The sequence below is a fragment of the Rissa tridactyla genome, chromosome 15, assembly GCF_028500815.1.
Source record: "Rissa tridactyla isolate bRisTri1 chromosome 15, bRisTri1.patW.cur.20221130, whole genome shotgun sequence".
Taxonomy (NCBI): domain Eukaryota; kingdom Metazoa; phylum Chordata; class Aves; order Charadriiformes; family Laridae; genus Rissa; species Rissa tridactyla.
This window is the reverse complement of record NC_071480.1, coordinates 15,066,400-15,086,556: the sequence shown is the minus strand read 5'-3', so window position 1 is coordinate 15,086,556 and position 20,157 is coordinate 15,066,400. Positions and strand designations below refer to the sequence as shown.

The 20,157-nt window shown below is 37.7% G+C and overlaps 1 protein-coding gene across 3 annotated transcripts in view; it reads right to left on the bottom strand.

Moving 5' to 3' along the window:
• PITPNC1 (phosphatidylinositol transfer protein cytoplasmic 1) overlaps positions 1-20,157 on the bottom strand; it is an 88,864-nt gene that overhangs the window by 49,484 nt on the left and 19,223 nt on the right. The window lies entirely within an intron of this gene.

The window sequence follows — 20,157 nt, the reverse complement described above, 5'->3', positions numbered from 1 at the left end:
GTATGTGCAAATAAAAGGTAGTTCAAGGGTGAAAACCAGCATTTTGCAGGTTCATTTAGACCTATGAGTCACGGTCCTCCCATTATCTTATTAAGTCCAGGTTGTCATTAGTGGAAAAAAATAACAAAACCCGTGTGTATATAGATGTAAAAATTCAAGCCAGTCCTTTATTTTCAGACTGCATTTTTAAGTATATAAGTTAAGAAGAAATAAACAATTAATATACTGCTTCCACGCACTAACATGCAAGGGGATTTTAACTGAGCTATAAAAATTCAGTGGGACACAGAATTCTCCTGTAATGCCAACACGATGCCAAATAATGAAGCCCTGTAAAAAGATTCAGGATAACTATTGCTGATTCACAGAAAGAGGAGCTCCAGCTCTTAAGAAAAAAACCCACGTAGACTCTAAGTCCTTTGAAAAAGAAGTTTGAGATGAGTGATTTGGCAATATTATTAACATGAACTTAAGCACTTAAACGATGCTTTTTCTATATACTGTTGAGTTACTCAAGAAGCCAAAAGCCAGGAGGGTTGACGCAACGTTGCTATCACAGAAGAATAAATTGTTGTACCAGCAATTGATTTTTTTCTCAGTATGTCTGCATCTACACTAGGGCTTTTGATTCCAGAGAAATATAACAAAACACACTTCCCTGAACCTTCATTAGCAAAGATTTTAGAGCAAAATTGTACTTTCCCACACATTTTCTGGTTTGGGATTTTATTCTCACTTGAGTCCTTTCCACATTCTTGAACATACCACGGTTCTTACAACAAATTTCCTTTGGACCTATCCAGTTTTCTCCATTTGGATCCCTCTTTCCCTTTAGGCATATACATGCTAATCAATTCAATCACATCATTCACTTCAAATACAAAGAACAACCTGTTAATTTAGAGAATAGCTGAGCTACTACACAAGCTGCCAAGTACTAGCTCAGCATAAGCAAACAAAAGCATAGTGACAGTCTGACCTCAGAAAACTCTATGAGATTCTTGTGGTTATTACATATTATAAACAGCCATCCTATCACATACTTTTAAAAGCCCCAAAAGCCCAAATCAAAAGAGCAATTAGCTGGGAAAAAAACCCCAAACTATCACAGACCTTATTAGCAACTGCCAACAAGACAGTCTTACTAAACAAAATAATGAGGAAAAGGATCATGGAGGGGTTCCTACAGAGGTTCTCAAATTCCACAGAATGCCGTTTCATTCTCCTGCAGCAGGGGAAGAGGCCACAAGAGGGTAAGAGTTTTAGAACTTGCACCTCATAGGATCATTCGCTCAGGGGACAGGGATTTCCCTTCTCCTGGCGCTGAATGGACACCGGCTCCGTCCTTGCCAGCCATGCACTACAACAGTGAAGCAAATGATTTGCATCAGCTCAAAGGCACTTTTTTGGACAATTCCAAAGTACTAAAAATGCCACAAGTTACAAAAAGGTTCTTTAAGAGCAAAACGGTGCATGCTCGGGGTGGGGGGGAGGTACGTTGGATCTATTTTCTTTTCCTCTAATCAAATCAGGTAATTTCAGAGGATTTTTTTCCCATTACCTTTCTTCAAACATGTCCTCACAGTGAAGAACATAACCCACTCTTAAAGCTTGTTTAATAAAAAAGATGTCTAGGAAAAAAAAAAGAAAAAATACAGTTGTCACAAAACTAGCGAGTGTCATGTGGGTCGTGTCAATTAATTGTGAAAATGTGACCCCTGTAACATTTGGAAAAAAATCAGTACATCTCTGCATAAGTGCTGGCTATGCAACTTAGAAATGCCTGGAAATTTCAGTGTTATGCACATAATGTTTCTTCCTCTCCTTTCTCCTCTTAATTGGTGAGAATTGATGGGGTTTTTGTTTGTTTGTTTTTTTTGTTAGAATGATCATTCTTTCTCTTCATATCCTATATAACTTCGGAGAATCTACTCTCTCACTATATAGAAAAGTTCCTAAAACATCCACTGAAATGGTAAGTGGACTAATACTCTTTAAACAATTTGATGCTGGCACTATCTCTTGCCCATATATTCAGCTTTCTCATCTCTGGTACCTCTTTCACACAAAATGTCCCCATTTAAGAGATAAACTCTAAGATTAATTTCCCTGCTAATCCAGTTATCTACCTTAGTCTCCACTGAATCCTTTTCTTCTCTGTCTCATCATATTTAAACATTTTGTCCTAATCTTGAAGGCTCTGAAGGGCTGCAGTCCTCACACATATTTTTTAACTAGTTCCATGAAAATTGTCTTCTCTTTTTCACTACTAATAAATGAATGCATTGGTACACAGGCAAGGCAAAGTTTGTGGATAGTAGTATGTTTTATTTGATCGACTAGTACAGTTGGAAAAAGGAGAATTTTCAGGCACATGAAGCTGTTCTTCACGTCTGAAATCAAAGCAACATACTTCAAAGCTGAATGCAAGTTGAGAAAAAATGCTTTGCCTTTAATTAGATAGGTATCAATTAGACCACCTGAGTGTAAAGATCCTTACTGCCTGTGGAGGGATAAGGGTGTTAGAAAAGAGGAAAGGTGATAAGGTGCTTATCTTCTAATGGAAAGAAAGCGATCAGTAATTTATAGCCTGTGGAACATGAAGAGGTTAGGTGAGGAGAGGCGAAAGGAATTACAATTTGCCATAAACCAAGTATTTCTATTGAGATCTTTGTTATCCCATGAAGTTATGACTTTTAGTTGCCATGGACAACCCTGCAAAGTGTGTCTTGATGGCACATATCACTGCATGCTTTGATTTCTGACTTCTGTGCAGTCCTTTGCAATTTTGCTCTCAGTTTTCATGGTCAAATACGATTTTGCTCTCAGTTTTCATCGTCAAATACAGGCCTCCCAGTTTCTGCTGGAAATATTGGCTCAGAAACATCAAGACAAATGTACGTTCACACTGACAACTAACAATGGGGTTGCGCTAAAGCACTCATTTGCTCCAGCATCATGAAGAGATATCCACCTATAACACCACCACACGTTTTGCTAACAGAGATTGTTGTTCCTTCACGGACCCACACTACCATAAAACGCTAGCGAAACATCAAATCACAAAGACTGTAAATCTGAGTACGTGGTTAAGCTACGTACCCGCCGCACTCTTCAGATGATGATCAGTGTTGTCAAGTAGAAATTTCTTTACAGATGTTGCAGTCAGTGCTTAGAGAAAGGTTCTACTTCTCTGATGAGACTTAAAATCACACACGCTCCCATTATACCCATGTTCTCAGAAGAGGTACCCAAGGCAGCTCAGCGTGGTGCTTCTCAACTGGGAGATGCTGGAGAAAAGAGAAGGCACCACAAGTGGCGCTGGGCAGCTCTCCCGTAGGAATCCTACTGCTGGTCGTCTCCCCCCGGGCAATACCTTTCCATACCAACAGATCTGACATCAGTCAACTGGAAATATCCACCTTTCATAACTACTGAAATGACTGTGTGGCCCTGCTAGAAGCAGCTGCATTCTGCAAAAGAAACGTACTTTTACATGTACTTTAAAGAAGGTACCTGAGCTCCCTTCTGTGCTATTCATTTGCTTTCATCTGGTTTATAAAATTCTAATATCATTCTCGAGCAGGATGAAAAGAGTTAACTTGAAATTATAGTGCTTTACTAGACTGAAGAGCACAAAACTATTATTTCAGCTAAAATAACTTTTTTAAAAGTGTATGTTTATATGTACATGAATAAAATCTAAAGCAAAGATGTGTTGTTTAGAACTTGATGAAATTTAAATGCCTGAAAAAAAAAGTCACAGCTCTTTTTAAGTTCCTATCGATATTGTAGAGAAATACCACTTAGGAAACATTTTACAGCAGTGAACAGTACTGATTATTCCTGCAAGGGTAAACTGATGTGCTGCTATTATTTATGTTGTTCTATCACAATCTGAATTTCTGTGTTCTTAGCTGTAAGACAATTTTCCAGGATGGTGTACTGTTTCAAGGAAGTCAGTAAAATTTCATGCAGTGGCACCTGATCTGAATTTGGTTCTGGAGAAAAGCTCTTTGTTTGAAAACTCTTCAGTTTAATAGGGGAAAATTTCTTCAATATCAAAGGAAGAACTTCAACAAACAAATGCACTGAATGTGGAGTTAGAGATTTCTAAGGATATCGCTATTAGCTTTTGCAGTAGACGTGATGTTTCTGAACCCCTCATGAGTTAGTCTTAGCGGTGGCTTCTCTTTTGCTTCAACAGTCAGATGGTGTTTGCCTATTGGGAGTTTAGTCACACAAGAAACAAGGTTTATGTTAGCAACAGCATAATGAGGGCCAATCTGATTTTGAATAAAATTATAAGTGAGATCAGAATCACTTTTTTTGTGTTCTTGAGATGGGGAGGGGAGAGAAAAAAAGAAAAGGGGGGGTCCATCCTACACTTCTTTTATTTCTAGAACTCCCATTGTCTTCAGCAGAAGCTGCACAAGAAATCCTTGTACAAACATGTCTGAATTTTTTTCAGCCTACTGACTATTGTTCAGTTTTTGATCTAATACTAGTCTGAGAGTACAACCTTTCAAACTTCACGTGGAATGCAAAAAGTAACATTCTCTCAAAGGAGGAATTATGCCAAAGTTATCCATAATCTGAAATTTTTATACTAGTTCTTGAAATTCTTATTTGAACGCTCACAGAAAATGTAACAGATTTTTGATTGGCTTCATCTTACACGGCGATTTTCATATTCAAAAGAATTGTTGAACTTTTCTATAAATAGACCATACCATCAGGGACAGTGCTGCCATTTCAATTTATGCAATTTATTGTTCTAAGTCAGTAGTGAGATCCCTCCCTGCAGTTAGAAGCTGGAGTCCAGAAGATGCTGAATGTCTTTTATACCTATTAAAGGTAACGGCTGTTCAGGACACCACATTTTGACAACGGAAAGTATTACTCTCACGGTGATTCATACTGAAACATGCCGGTGGCTTCTAGTCCTGTCCTCAGAAAATTGCAAAGGTAAAACAGAGAAAAAGAAGAAAACCAGGAACAACAAAACTGCAACAGATCCGTACTAATGCACAAATGTGCTCCTTTGCAGAGGCAGCAACGAAGGGCACAATCCTGCCTCCGCTGATGGCAGCAGGTGTTTTGTCATTGACCTCAGTTCAGTGAAGATTTACTTCTAGCAAGAAAATATAATGAATCGGCTTCATCATCAGCTGTATCTCTCTAAGCTACACTGATTCCAAGGACATTGATGATGGCAAAACAGTAGCAATTTGATTAAGGGATTCTGATTTATAGAATGCTGTCTCATTAATGAAAACAATCTGAAAACTGACTGATATGTTTCTGATTTATTTTCAAGTCATAATCTTTGGAAGACTGTTTGTGTGCTCCTTGGTGAATGTGTTCCAAGGCTCCATTTCAGGTCATTTTTTTACTAAAATGATTAATAGGAATATTATTCAGCACTTGTATAATAATTTCTGTGTTTAAAATTATTTAAAACAAGTTCCGATTACTCCTCAAAGTCCCACCATGAGACAAGCATGGTGATTCCCAGTAAGTTACTTGTCCAAACACGCATTGCCCATCACTTCAATCTATCTCTTAACAGCAATTTTACAGAGACATTTTATGTCTGGAACAACTTGTTTGAAAACGTACTTGCTTGACCAGCTCTCTTTGTTTAGGAAGATACACTGAAGTTTCCTATTGTGTGCTTTGTTTTGATGTTAGAAAGCATTGTTTTCAGGTCTCAATCAAGACATAAGCCCCACACTGCCATAAACACAAAAAGTTACAGTTATATATTGAGGACAGGCAAAGAAAGCATTGTCCTTATTTCGTATTTGATTAATTGAAACAGAAATTAAATTAATACCTCAACCTTAAAATGAGACATCTGTGATAGAACAGGGAATTTAACATCAATCTAGTGATTTCCAGCTCAGTGCTTTTACCACAAGACACACCTCTAATTTTTTTTAATTCTGAACAGTAATTACTTAAACAGAAGTGGTTTCTCTTATCTCCTTCGCTGACTATAAATCCTTCATGTTATTATTGTTATTAGACAGCCTTCCATCTGCCTTCTGAAACGGGTGAAGCCTAATGCATCCTCGTGCTCATCTGGAGGCTAAAGCCCAGCCCTCACATGTGGACAATTATAAGAGCGGTTGATGGAGCACCCAGATTGTGCCTTCTACTCCCCATACTTGTGTAAACGATGATTCATAGCTATTAAGAATAATTTAAGAAAGTCTTTTCCATGACACAAGCTCCAGGTTCTGACAAGGTGATTTGTCTTCCTTGTTATTAATGTTCCTAGATTGGTTTTAACTAGCATAGAGGAATGCACAACGTGCTGGTATTTGATGTTTCGTGTACTGGTGGATTTGCATTGGCTCCTGCTTGCCCTGCTTTTTGAATTAGGTTTTTGTTTGCTTTGGTTTTGTTTCAATTGGACTTCTGGCTCTCAGAGCTACTACTCTGCAAGCAACAGAAGCAAATACCTCTCTTGCCTGATAATATACATTAACCACCACCCCGGGGTTTTACTGCAGGACATCGCTATGGAGGGAAATTAGTCAGACTTGTAATCATTGCAGAGGTAGAAAACTTTTTGCTACTGAAATAATCACCCCTTTTGCCTAGATAGCCATGCGCAGGAAGAAAATAAACTCACTGGAAATTTGAATTTGGAAGTCTCTCTTATGTAGCATAACTGAGCAGCGTGAAGATAGCAGTTTATGTATCTGAAATAGTAATTTTCCTGGTAAAATAACTACATTGTGGGCTGGGGTCATGTGAAAAGAGTACTGCTGGGTTTGACTGCTGGGAAAATCTGCAAGGAAAGCATGAATAGTAAACAGAGAATGCAGAGGGCTGTGTTCTTATAGCCCAGCGTAGCGCCTGGCAGAGCGACCCGCAGTACCACTGAGCTGATACTAAATCTCCGTTAGCCTGGATGAAGAGCAGTGTGGAGTCTACACCAATCCACTGTTTGACTTCTAGTTTCTAAGGTAATGTGTTTGGAGCAAACCAGGCACCTTTGCACTGCATTCTCTTTGCCATGTAGAAACATCCAAAGCGCAAAGAAGTTTTTATGAATAGTTATTTTTCAAATGGCTGTCCCTGAAGCAAAGGCAGCTTACTAAATTATCATCTTCAAAAGCAAATCTGTTTTTACCAGTCCAAAAGATCAATCAATCTTCTGAAACAACAGAAGGATTCACTCGTTACAAGAAGGAATAACACCAAAAATCTACGTGACTGACCTTATCTAATTACAGATTATTAGTGAGGTGCCACAGTTAAGTGAGTGCCATAGTTCCAAGTGTCATTTTATCTCTGGGTTTAAACATATTAGAGGGGTAGTTTGTCTTGCAAATCACTTGTAGGAAGCATCTGAATTGAACAAGGAGGGAACACAGAAAAACCCAGCAATGAGAAAAATGTGCTCGGAAGAATGAGAAGCCATATGAGAAATCAAGACAGTATTCACTAACAACCAGTTGGAGAAATAATAGATGCAAGAGAATTAATGTTAAATATTTCAAAGGGTTATTTCTTCTATAGCTGATTTTATGTGATTAATGTCATTACTACTCAGGATGGTAATCTGTGTAAAAATTCCTACACCAATTGAATAGTAAAGATAACACTTCTGGCAAAATGCTGTCCCTATTACAGGATGTCCATTGCCTCATCACAGCAGAAATGAGGGAACCGACCTTGCTTGTGTAGTAGTTTGCCTGTCTAGCAGTCCTTAGGCTAAATTAAAGCTAAGACAGGAAAACACGGAATGAACTGTCAGGAAAGCAACAGTACTTTCTGAACTAGCATACGATTAATGGTTTTAAGTAATTTTATTTAAAAAAAACAGACAGATGAACAAGGTCTATAGAAAGCTTCAGCAGGAAAGCAATAACAACAACTATAAATATCTAGGTCCTAAAATTTGAAAGTAAATATGATGCACTGCTCTGCTTTGAGGACCTAGAAAACCGTACAAGTAATTTAGTGGTATGAATGTCACTTACCCTAGGAACATATAAAGAATCAGACTAGTTCGGGTTTAGAGTTGAACTTGGAATTTTTCTTTCAATTGACTCCTGTGTGCACCTGCGATTCACAATGCAGTACACAGCTGCTGACTTGCATCAGCAGTCTTCTTTAGTATTGCCAAATTCATGGGAAGGTGCTTTTGTAGCCTCACAAACAAACAGTTGCAGCAGGAACAGTTGACTTCTGCATGCTGTGAAGTGCAATTCTTACTGTTTTCATGTTTTCTTTGCCTTTTCAAGGGAGAAATGACATCCTTAAGATACTTTATCTGCTTAAATTCCTATGAATGACAGTTCAGCAGCAGCATACTTGTTCAGAAAGACAGTATCCTCCTCTAGTATTTTCAGATAAAGAAATATGATCTACTCTAAATTTGCAATGTCCTGGCACATAACGGCTTACAACCTAAATAAGTGATACTGAAATCAACAGGAGCAGGTCCAGAGCTGTGGTTAATAAGTGTGCAATGAAAATTAAAATAAAAGAAAATTAAGTTGCAAATTTTCAGCATTCATGCAAATGTTTCCCCAAATATAGCTCATGTCCTGCTCAAATGGTAGTAATTTTATGTTTCTACACCAGCTGTGCTATTGAAAAAAGCCAGCTGTTTATCCTGAGTGTACAAGCTCATACAATTTTTAAGAATCAGTTTTTATTAACATTATTTTACAGTGAGTCAGCTGGTTAAATTTTTCAACCATTTACATTATGTGCTTTTTACATAAATACCGATAATATTCTATTATTTAGATTCATGACGATACATATATTTCCTACAAAGGATGCAAAAAATTTTCAAGAGGCTGTTGAAAACGTCCTCTGTTCGCAAACCCAGAAAGAACAGCTAAAAGGGATTTATTATGTAGCTTGACCACTTATAACCAGTCTGTCAGTAACGCATACTGAAGGACTGCTCACATCCACCGGTCCCTGTTTGAGTACCTGCCTCTGATTAAGCCACAAATATGCCGTGCCTTAATCACAGCTTATTGCTTTTCGGGCACAATTCACTTGGCCTTACAGTTCAAAACCAGTTTGATAACTATCAAATACTATTGATGTTTTTTCTAAGTCAATACAAAAGCACATTTTATTTGTTGACCACAATTCATTCATGAGGTTGTAGTTAACTTGAAGGCTGAAGTTCAAGGAGCTGTTTAGTAAGTCTCTTAAAATTTTAACTCAGAATGCAGTAAAATGAAGCAAAACTTCAACGTAATTTTTGTAGAGGTTACCAAAGTTTTTTTAGTAACCCAAACTCTTTTCCTGATATTCCAGGAAAATACTATTTCCATTTCAGATATTCCAAAAAAAGTCAGAATGGAAAATTGTAGGCTTCCTTCTTGAACTATCTCACTGATCTCTTTTCAGCAGCGTGCACTAGCCCTACACACAGGGTGACACGTGACTATTTCACTCGCGGTGAAAAGTAACATCTCCATGGATTAGCAATGGTGATGGCGACGCTTGCCTTATTAAACCAGACAGCAAAAACTCATATGTGTGTTTCCATTAAAGTAAACAAGTTTTGGGGGAAGGAAAGACAAGAACCTGAACTCGTGTGCCATGCATATGAACCACATTTTTGTTGGCTAGAGAAAGGAGGTGCTCTGGACAGCCAGACAATGCAGTGCGCCAAAGGGCTTGAGCCGCAAAGCTAAGTTCTCTGTAGTGCAGGATTTAAAAAAAATAAAATTATTTCAATTCAGCTCAGTTGAAGCTGGAAGTATTTGGAGTTGCACACATCCTTTGACCCTTTCAAAATTCAGCACAGTGCAGAAATGGACGTAGGAGTTTGGTTTAACTATAAATGGACCCAACACAGGTGCATCTATTCATACTTTTAATTTTTTTTTTCTTTTTGCATGGCTAATGGTATTTGCTTAATGTTTAAGTAGAGCTTCTTTCCCCTCAGGCTACTTTTCTCTAATTACTCTTCTGCAGTAATTACTCATTTTTGTGACTTATAAGAATCTCTCTCATACCAAACCCATCAACTTTCATGTACAGAGAATTTGATGCTTCCAGAAAAAAATTTGCCTGTAAACTTTGAGTTTAGAAGCACCAAAGAGACTACAAAGGATTCCATAAACTTTGTCAGAATCACAGAGGGGAATAAATTTGCAATTATGTTTTTTGGCAAGCAAGTTCTTTACGATGCATTTTAGGCAATAGAATTCTGCTTATATATATGAAAAAAGAAGAACTTTCATAGGACACACAATATAAAATGAAAAAAAACGAGCATCAGAATTTAGTACTTACTATTCACAAGCTGAACAAAAATCTAACCTGCCTTCTGATAGCTTTTTCAGAAGAAAATGAAATTTTGTTTGCTATTTCCAATGAAAAAAAAATATATTCACAGTCCATAGTACTTCCTTTGATTATCACAAATACTTCACGTTACTGATCTGCTAAAACAAAACTGACTTCAATTTGATTTTTAAAATGCACTCATTTTGTGCCTGCATCCTGAAGATAAAAATAATGATAGATATAATTCTGCGTCTGCAAATAGTTGAGGTCACTCCTGCATCTCTGCACCTAACCTAGAGATTAGGGTGATGAAGATATTAAGGTTATCTAAAGTCATCTGATGAAAGGAAGTACAGAAGAACAAGACCTGAATTATATAAGAAGGAAATGAAGACACACTTTCCTCCCCATTCCTAGATTTATAAGATACACTGAAATCTCAAAACTAATACAAAAATATAGGCTATTTTTCCATTTTAGTTCATTAGAATAAACATTTGCAAACTAAGTACCTACTCATAAACCTGCAAGTGACAAAACCCCCCATGCTGAAATGAGTCACCACAGTAGCAACTTACCACTTTTGCACTGATGCCTTTTTTACGTGCATGAAGTCTCTAATAAATGTAGTAAGTGCATTTAGGGGAGAAATCTGTTTGCTTCTATTGACTTATGGAAAATCAAACCTGCAGCCAAATAAACTCTTGATCGAGTAACGTGAAGTTTGCTGCAGAACCCAATGCAACTGTGACATCTGTGGAGCGCACATGCTGGAGAAGCGAGCATGCTCGGGACACTATGTGCCTGCCATCTAATGTCTTTGTCTAGACTAATTACAGAATACAGAACCTGTCATTTAAGACTTTTCCACCGTGAAGGTACAAGTACCGTTACGATATACAGATGAGTAGCCTGCTGCTTTCCAGCACAAGAGAGAACGGAAGCTCTTACGTAAGCATAAGTAAAATTTCCAGGAAGGACCACATTCCTGACTGACTGACAGACTCCAAAGCTTCCAGATCAGACATTCTTTCAATACCACATGTGGAATAAAGGGAGGATGAAGGCAAAGAATTACCGCCAAGGGACTCTATAGGCTTAATTCATTTTTATCGTAATACAGAAACGTGAAGCTATAAGGTCTGCAGATGTTTTTGACAGATGGTGTCACAGCCTTAAGCGTTCTACCAGTGCTTATCTGTTTTTACTGACCAGTGTCAGATCCCAAACAAATCCTGTACGGAAGGTCTAGAGCATTACAAACATAACCAGGAACAGAACCGGGAAACTGTACAGAGGGAGGTACAGAAAACTACAACAAAGCTGCAGATTTTAACCGACACAGAAGAATTACACAGGTTCATCCTACTTATAAGGATTAGAGAAATAAAGCCTTTTAAAATATATTGTATCTTTATAGTGCACGAATTGTAAAAATCCTGCTACCAAAATCTCACATGCACTTCTAATTATCATATCTGCAAAATGTCAATGAAAATTTTAAAGCTGATATCAAAATAATGCATACTGTCTGCCATAACATATTATAAATAATACAACAGAATTATTCTGATGAATCCAGTAAATTGAAGGACTGCAAACCAAGTTACAAGAATTACCTTAAAAACGCAAACATTTATAAGACTCCAAACATAATTCCTCAAAACTTCACATGGTCTAAATACATCATTATAAGCATACGCACAGAAAGGTAATTAGCTTTCTCAAAGGAAGTTACCCATACTAACAGAGTTAAAGTAATAATGCATGAGTTAAATGGGATATAATTTCTCAAGCTTAAATAGCAAATAAATATCTCTACGCTCCACAGAGATACATACAGTCTTGTCATACAGGAGCTGTAAGACATAGCCGGCCATTTATCAGTGCAGATACGCAGCACGTAAGAGATCCAATGCTACAAATGGAGCCTTGACAATACACCGGAGAACTAACGAACTCTCCTAGGTTACTCTAGGTGTTCCTGCCCTACCTCTGCTGGATACCAGCAATAGCAGTAATGGTCACCAGAGACAGCAGAAGAATGAGTAGCTCCTGCTTCTGTGCTGGGTTGTGCACTCTTCTGAGGTAGCTTGTATGCCACAAGTAACAGATAAAACAATTTCTCAATACTTGTAAGTGGGAATATCTTTCTTTCCACCACAAAGTATTTTCTTTGGTGTTCAAACTTTCTGCTACAGAGAAGTTTCCAAGAGACCAGTTAGGCTGGAACAAATCCTGTTGAGTTAAATGGCAAGACTCTCCTGTTGACTCCAGAGAGCTTTGTACGTAAGTGAACAAACAGCTTTTCTACTCCAAAGTTAACCACTTCCTCATTAGTTCGAGCCAGCTGCGTCATTTGGAACTGATCCTTTGGGTATAAGAGTTCACGGTGTACGGTAGCACCAGGGAATAAAGCTAAAACCATAACAAGAAGATGTATAAATAGATAAGATCTCTTTACAGAGAACCTGGTTTTCTTCCTCTGGTCCTTCAGCCCACAGCAGAACGGTGCTCTGCAATAGTCATGCCGATACCATTTATGCAAGTGCTCAGAGCTGGAATCTGCTGTCAAAGACACACGTTTAACATGGAAAACATACAGCTCGAAGACGTTAGATGCATTCACATTAGAAAAAGTTAGTTTTGTGCAAAAGTCAGAGAATTAATCTGGAGCATTCTACTGTAGATCTCAATAATTTAAAAAACAAACAAAACCACACACACACAAAAGCTAAACAAACCCACCCTCACCATAGTCTAAAAATACAGTTAAAAAGATAGCACTGCTTCCTTTCCTGCTACCCCACCGCCTTCTACTGCCCGAACAACAAACTCTCAGCAAGTCATTGGTTCAAACTCCTAGAGGGGAAGTGGTTGCTGTAGCAATGGCAACCCAATGAAAGCTCTTTGTCTCCTACGTGTTTTATTTTTTATAGCATTCTGAAAGAGCAGACAGCATGAACACAGACTTGTTGCGTGCTGACACAGCTTGACTTTCCTCTAGTTCATCATCTGCCTGTTTGATAAACTTAGAATCATAGAATTACCTAGGTTGAAGGGACCTTTCAGATCATCTCATCCAACCATCAACATAACTTTTTACTTACTACTTTTCATAAAATAAAGAATCCAGAAAAGTTTATAGAATTCTTTCACATATGCTATGTGGATGTAAAGTATTCCTCAGGGAACACAAAAGGGTATAATTAAAGAAAAGGGCGGAAGAAAAGATTAAAACATGAATGAATCTCATTAAAAATGTCCATGCCCAAACTGGTCTCACAGTTTGGTCAATAATCAAATTTTAGTCTAACGTACCTTTAAACACATGTGGTTCAGCCAAATATTCATAACAATATTACTTTTAAGTTCAGATATTGCTTTTATACTGTTTTAGATGGTTTCTACTATTTCTACAGGCATGTGAGCGTGACACAATTTTATGAAAGACTTTTTTATTCTAAAAGCTTTATGAACTATCAGTTTTGTTAACCAGATAATGCTAAACTTTAATGTGAATGCTCAGTGCTTTATTCCACAGCTCAAAGGCTCGGCAAATGCATAGTGAAGAATTTCCTATTAACAAACGCAAGGGCGCTAATGCATTCGTTCTCAGATTTGTTTTAATGTAAATCTCTCTTCCACGCTTTTAAGCTTTTGGGGTGGGAAGTGAGGGAGGGGACGTCACACTACCTACTAGGTATTCCCAAAATAGGGAAAACCCTGCAATGTGGTATTTTAAGCAGGGGTCTGCTTAAAAAGACCCCTGGGGTCTTTTAAGCCTGGGGTTAAGCCTGGGGTCTGCAGCTTGTCTAGGAATATTTTAGGTAGGTAGTTCAGAGAACAGGTTCAATGGGAGCTCACGGCAAACTCTTACTGCAGGATGCACGCTGTGGCTTTACAGCCCCTCGTTACTCTTCATAACGTCGCGTTCTTCCCTATCTCACATTCACTGCACAGAATGAATACACGTAAGGAATGTTAATGGTTAGTTATCCAACTTTGAAACCTAAATTCTCCTTTCCTCTTTTTTTTGTTTTTATTTTGCCTTGTGCTTGGTATGGACCGCACAACTCTCCCGAGAAGCAAATAACCATCTGCGCAGGCAGTGCACTCTGAATTCCTCACTGCCGTGGCTGAACTGCCACCCAGCACCTCATACAGACAAATTAAAGATAGACAAGGTCACAGCAGGGTTCGCGTATTCTTCAGCTGCATCTTCCTTGATTATCAGGATCCGATATACCTGCTTCCCAATCTTGGATTATCAAAGCCAGTTCCTGCCACTGCAGACAACCACGCTAAACAGTATTTCTTGAATCTTTTCTTCTCTCCAGGCTGTGTACAATTAGTTAAAAGCAAATAAATTAATGCATAAAATTCTACTCTTTGATTGAAAGGATGGTAATGAGACATTTGCTGCCTTAACTGGTCACAACTGTCACTGAGCGCCAGCTACCAGTTTGGCTCTGTGGGAAGCTCGCAGTGTTACTTCTGTTGGAGCCAAATGGTCGTCTTGCTGTGAGCACAAATGCTGACAAGTCGGGCAACGTGTGGGAAGAAATCTGGCATTTCCAGTGGGATGCATGCATGTGTACAAGCAGTTACGGGTTTATATACTGGAAGTGCATACTCTAGTTGACTATTATACTAAACCCGTCACATGCCCATTCTCTTGTCGTGATTCTGAATAGCTCAATGGGTACCTGATATAATCTGGATGTCCAAAAAACTCACCTCAAATAAACAGCTAAAATACATAAATGAAGCTACTTTATAAAGAAGTATGACGCCAGGTACTACAATATAATAGAACTGATAGTGCAGTGGTCTTAAAAATAATATTTAATGCCAAAATGAGGAAAAAAAATTTAAAAAAATCAAACCAAATTTTTTTATTGCAACTTATTTCTTTAAATTTAAATTGCATGATCAGTAAATATAATTTTAAAATATTTAAGATGTTTAAAGTGAAGCCTGAACACAGAAGAAGGCTTGGTGTTGCCAAACAAAGTTCATTTAGGGAAAGGAAAGATGCAAGACTGCATTCAAGGCTGCTGGATGACAAAACAGTATTTTCATGTGATTTTCCCATGGCACTTAGTGATATTAAAACTAGAGAGTCTGGGAAGCATGACTGATTATTGCTTTATTTTCTTATTCTTTCAATAATTCCTAACATACAGACACATAATGACCATCAACATAGACTACAAAAGCTTAGATCTGACAACCAAAGAAGCCTTCCAAAAGGGCACAGTGTGCTTAATTCAATTTAATTTAGTGAAGGGTCAGAGTTCTTCTTTTACAGCTCAGAGGGTTCCCATCGCCTAGTTCTTTCTGAGTTACTGAGAACAAACAGAAGATTTGTATTATAGCACCTGAATATAATGTGGGGAATAGAGCAGATGAAGTCACAGTTTCAGCCTTGGATTTGTCTTTGCTATTTTTTCCTATACTACCCAACTATACCGTCTAAATGAACACCAGAGAGTTCCACATACGGCAAATGTGTGTCACATAGTTCCCTCCTGTTGGTACCAATCTAGCAGATCCAGCTCTCATATCAGTCTTCCACCTTCCTTGACTTCTTTTTTACATAGAAAATACGGCAGAGAGAAAAAGGATGACCACACAGCATCATAGACCTGACAGCTTCTTGGTGGCCTCCTAAACAAAATTTAGGAAACTTTCTGAGCTGCGCTGACCACAGGGCTGGGTTCAGAATCCACTAGCTGCAGCTGGCTCCCTGAAGGTCACTTCATTTTCTGTGCCAGAGCTCACACAAACCAGAGAACCAAGCTTTCTGTATGCTGCCTTCATTTGCTAAGGCTGATTTCTTCAAAAGACCGTATGTTTTTCCCACAAGCCATAACGTATGCTACAGAAAGAGACACAACATACTCTTCTATAGCCAGAAGGTCCGAATTCGAGGTTTGCTACTCTACACTGTTATTCTAGTCCTTTACTCTACCACAAAGCCCTGACAACCCCAACTGTTCGACAAATGACTTCCCTGTCACAAAGAGCCAGAATGTATAAAGATTCATTCATATGAATAAATGCTTGTGAAGGATGAAGTTTCCTAATTATTTTTTTTTTGACCCGTGGAAATGAAAGGATAATTCAGTATTTCATTACATCAGGAAGACAAAACTAGCATTGGTTTTCCACTTACTATTAAAGGTAATCATGCAGGGATGAAAGACTAGACTATTCTTTACCATTCCATTTTTAGATTATTTTCTTTCCCTTTCTGTCTATTGGTGAGATTTATGTCACAAAACTATCAACCTTTACAAAATGGATGCTTTTATCTTTGCAGCTAAGGTGTTTGTGAAGTCAGTATGATGTGAAACAGCTTTCCACATTATGGTACTTCTGCCACGTGATTAACTGGAGGATGTCACCGCCGCATTACTATTTCATCTTCATGAAGGCAGGCATTCAGGGCAACAACAGGGCACAATATGCACTTTCTCAAGCGTAGAAATGCAAGCAATCCCAAAGGGAAACTTGCAGAGACATGCTTGCCTCTCCACTCATCCGTAGATCAAATGTTTCATTAAAGCCATCTGACTGACTTTTCTTGTTCCGGTGACATCAGAAGGAAAAAGTAACATTAAATGAATTCTCAGGTTACCATCGGATTTTGGCTTCCAAATAATTTTCTAGATGGCACAACAACCTCATGGAAATTCCTAAAATTGCAATTGCCCCTGCAAGAATACAAAACCACGAACAAAAATATTATATTTTATCCTTTCAGAAATACACTAAAAACCAGAAGAAATTCATCTTGGCCTCTCAGAGAACACCACCAGCTTCAAGATCTATATGAATACCTACGAAGCGAGAAGCTCAGAGAAGTGCAACAACCTTACATTTTCTTGAAAGATTAGATGTGTTTTTAGAAGGTTATATGCAGAAGATGCTGAAAGAAGCTGAAATTTACGGGTTAGCAAATAATTCACCTATGAAACAACATGAAAATAAAAAACAATACAGACATTTACGGCAGCACAAGCTCAGAGTGGGCTAATTTTTTTGGTCGAATTGCAGTGGGCTACCATGGCTAGATTGTTTCCAACACTGAGGCTAACATTTGCAGATAATCCAGGTGTAGATAACCGACTGCAACATTGCACTCAGAAGTGTACCTATAGTCTTAGCTCCTTCTTAACTTTTGCTAACTTTGACTTCTGTTTTATTATTATTTTTTGGAATGAAAGATAAAGGGGCCTATAACTGAAGCCAAATAAGCATTCTCAGCTCCTACTGGTCTGTATTTGACTTGAAGACGGCCACTGTCTTCATAAATCTGGGCTAAAATATCATAAGCAGCTGGCAGTAGCACTTAATAAAATACTGCTCGAACAATAATTCCGATGAAGCCGGTTTAGTGAATGTGTTGTGTATTTACTAGCTGCACTGTTTATATTGCTAGCAACAATGTTGATACTGCAGCAGGTCATTGCCAGCTAAGTAAAACGCAAGTTTATGTTACTATCAACTATTTATTTTAACATTGACATAGGCAGTATATTGTGTAAATAAGTAGCAGTATTTTTCTGTTAACAGAATTGTATTTAAAATTTATGCCACCAGTAATAGTAATATGAAAATTAAGCACTTATATTGAAGAGATACCTATTTAAAGTAAAAGCAGAGAAAGTAACATATTACCTATCATTAAGCGTGTTGACAACTTCCATTAGAAGAGATTGTTCTCCTGTTGGTAACAAATCTGCTAAGTTTTAGTTGCATGGATGTTTTACTGGGTCTACTTTAGGCTTAGAAAGCCGCAATCAAAACGGCTCAGGAGCGCTTCAGTTGCTAGTAAGAATAATAGTAATTATTAAACAAAAAAGAATCATTGTGTTAGAAATAAATGTTGTAATTTTTTTTCCTTTGGAAGGCTTTCATGCCTACAATGGGCTAGAAAAGGGACTTGAAATTCAAGAGACACAGTCTTTGCATAAATACCTGCCTTATGCTGGTTCATGTGAAAATCTATTCATATTTAGCCCCTTGGCTAAATATAAACCTTTAAATACAAGCCTTTGCAATTACAGTTCCATATTCTCAACAAAAGTTTTTTAGAGCTTTCCAGATGAATTATCAAAATATTATGAGCCTACTGCACACACTTAAGCCTCTCACAGATCCTACTATATATAGGATATGTGTTTTCCTTGTGTGTTATCCCATGTTTTTTTTTTTTCTATTGCTTATTCTCCTTTGGTTATTCTCGTCTGTCATGTCATCATGTACAGTTTGAATGATTATTTTATTCATTACCCTCCATTATCTCGAGTGCAGAAGTTTGTGCGTTGCATTTCAAGGTTCCAACAGTGATGATAATACAGACAGTGGCTCACATGAGGCCACATAGTCAAGCTTTTCTTCCTCAGGACATTTTAAAAGCCCATAAAATAATGACAAACAAAAAGTATGCTTAAGGAAATCTTATCAAGCTTGTAAAGCCAGGCACTCAAGAGTTACAGAAAAGTGACAGATAGCTTATTGGATATTAATGCACGTGTGTACATAAATACTATGGCACAATTAAATAATCAGGTACAACTTTTTCTCCCTATTCGAGGGTAGTTGCATACTAATGTAGATGGTTTTACATAGGGCTTCTACTCCATTTGCTGAAGAGCTGAAAAACATACTGGGAAAGGAAAACTGTGCCAGCTCAAGGTCAAATGAATTGAAGTATCCCCATCAGCATGTATCCTCTGGGCATCACCAGCACAACAGTACCCAGTTGTGATGCATAAGGATGAGAAATTACTGAAATTAAGAAATCTAGGTGAGACAAGGCAAATCGCTTAAACCCAAGTTCTTCACAAGCAATTGGTATCTCCTTGTTCCTCATCATCCAGGTACCCAACTTGACACAAGAGATCTGATTCAAAGAAATGCTAAGTATTTACCAGATAGCTAAAGTCAACGGGAACTGTGTTTTAAATGGGCTACATGATTCCACTCTGAAAAATCAGGTTCCAAGTGTTAAACATTCAAAATAAGTGAACATTTTCAACTATCATGCCTCAATACAGATGCTTGTCATCTGTAGGAATGTTGTTCATTTCACAAAAGTGTAATGAAAATAAATTGATTAATGTTTAATAAAACATTCAGACGTTTGATGATAAGCATCACTTAAAACCATGATAGACCGTAGTTCCAACTTCAGATATGGGTAATAAGTTACTGGAAAAGAAGACAAAAAATTATATAATGAAAAAGTAGCGTTCACTTGAGCACCATCCAGCTTCACCAGGAACCGGTTTTACAGAAAATACATTCAAAAAAGCAGGCAAACCAAAACTGTATGGGCAATGTTAGTTTTAGCACCTCTTAATTCTAAGTGCTTGTCCTTGAACCCTTAAATAATGATTTTTAAACCAATCTGTGTTAATAAAACCCCAAATTATAATTTCATGGCTGCTTTGGAATCTTGAAAAAGGATATAGGCTACTGAAATCCTCGCAGACAGGTTGCAAATGAAGTGGATATGAACGCAGAGTGGCAGCTTGCAGATGTACTTTTTCCTGCTTGTGCTGCCCCTTTTTTTTTTTTTCTTCTTTCTTTTTTTTCCCCTCCTTCTTTTTGTGGTTAAATGAAAGCCTTCAGCTTTCAATTCTTATCTTTTGGGTGTGTTATATTCATGCTATAGAAAACAAACATCAGTATTTTGACCCTGTGCATTTTTTTCCTGAAAACAAGACATTAATACAGGGTAGAATAAGCAACAGCAAAACTTTATTTTTTAATTGGAGAAGCAGCAAAATTAATTTTGAAAGCTTCTTCGTTCAAGGCTGAAAGCCTTTGTACAAAACTTCATCCTGGAGTGATATT